Source organism: Poecilia reticulata, linkage group LG16 (assembly GCF_000633615.1).
Source record: "Poecilia reticulata strain Guanapo linkage group LG16, Guppy_female_1.0+MT, whole genome shotgun sequence".
Classification (NCBI taxonomy): Eukaryota; Metazoa; Chordata; class Actinopteri; order Cyprinodontiformes; family Poeciliidae; genus Poecilia; species Poecilia reticulata.
The window spans coordinates 19,168,858-19,170,788 of record NC_024346.1 but is presented as its reverse complement, the minus strand read 5'-3'; positions in this window follow the sequence as shown (position 1 = coordinate 19,170,788).

Genomic DNA, 1,931 nt, shown 5'->3' with positions numbered 1-1,931 from the left:
ATAAATCACTGAACGGTTTAGCACCACAATACATTAAAGATCTGCTGTTATATCAACCTTCCAGACCCCTCAGGTCTTCTGGTTCTGCTCTGCATCCAGAACCAGAACCAAACAAGGAGAAGCAGCATTCAACTTCCATGCACCACAAATTTGGAACAAACTTCCAGAAAACTGTAAAACAGCTGAAACATTGACGTACTTTAAATCTCGACTAAAAACCCGCCTGTTCAGAGTTGTATTTGAAACATAATCATTTACAAATTTAATGATAGCTCTTGACTTTATGTAATGTTTTGATTATTCTATGTTGCTTAACTCTGTTTTCGTGTTTTTATTATGTAAAGCACTTTGAAATGCCTTGCTGCTGAAATGTGTTGTACAGATAAAATTGGATTGATTGACCTAGAAGATAATATAAAAATACCTACAAATTATAAAAAGGACTCAAATTGTATATAAATGAGTATGCCTCATCTATACAGAATGGTAGAACAATTTCACACTGATTTTTAATCAATAAGTCACAAGACCTGGAAGCTATTACAAAAACATACTAAATTTTGACAAAGAAAATTGCTAAAAACAGAAAATACAAAAGGATTAAAATGGAAAACAAATGACTGTGCCTCATTTGTAAAGACTAGTATAAATATTTCAAAGTGATTTTGAGTTAATACTTCACATGACTTGGAAGCTATTGAAGAAAATACTATATTATTTAATATTAAAATTATTGACAATAATGTATAAGACTTTAAAATTTAATAGATGCTATTTTGTCTCATGTAAAAACATGAATTAGCACTTACAATTAGTTAGTCGGTTACAATTCACGTCATTTATTAACGTTTGACGGGAATGTTTGGTTTGGTAATTTGTTGACAGTTCCTAAGTGAACCATCGGGCGTGATGGGGTGACGGTGACGTCATTGGCCAAAATTATAACTTTTAATATTTAAAGAACGAAAGCTGCACAAACGACAGTTTTAACTGCACAAACCTGCACAAACGGAGCACTAACGAAGTAGCCCACTTTGGTTTGTTTTGGAGCAATATGGGGGGATGGTGAACTCTGGATGACCTAAAAAAAATCATTTTTAATATCTCAACTAAAACTGCACATACGAAAATTTTAACTGCACAAACAGAGCACTAACCATTCAGACTATTTGCAGAATTTTTTTACGTGGGTGGGGTGTCAGCTCCACACAGCTGCACACCGCTAGCTTCTGGTAGAACGACTGGACGTACACACATAAGCAAAGACACGCCTCCCGACTCTGAGGAGGCTGGTTTTGCTTCAGGAGCGGAATATGTTTTCAATCAATCAATCAATCAATCAATCAATCAATCAATCAATCAATCAATCAATCAATCAATCTTTATTCCAGACCAAAAAGGTCCATAAAAAAGGTAAAAACAAAATAAGAGAAAAATAATAAAATAAAAAATTTAAAAATTAAAAAAACATGACATTCACTGAGTCACAAATAAATGATGACACCAATGTTTCCACAATCTTGAGAAAAATCTCACTGTACTAAAAACAGGATTTACTAAAATTGCAATTATATTATTGCATGACACAGAAAATCTACACATACATCTATACATGAGATTCCTGAGCACAGCTGCACATGTGGGAACATCATTGTGTACAAACATATGGCTAGCACTGCTCCATCTAGGCACTCTGAGTAGGAACCTCATGCCGTCATTGTAGGCCACATAAAGTTTCTGCCGGCTACTGTTGTTGTATCTTCGCCACAGATGGGCCGTGTAAAGTGAAGTGCAAAAAGCTTTAAAAAGAGCTATCTTCACAGAGGATGAACACATACTAAACTTTCTGACCAAAGTATTAGCTTGTGCATACATCATACAATACTGCCTACGAATGTCACAATCATCAGACAGGTCATCAGTTATGTAAT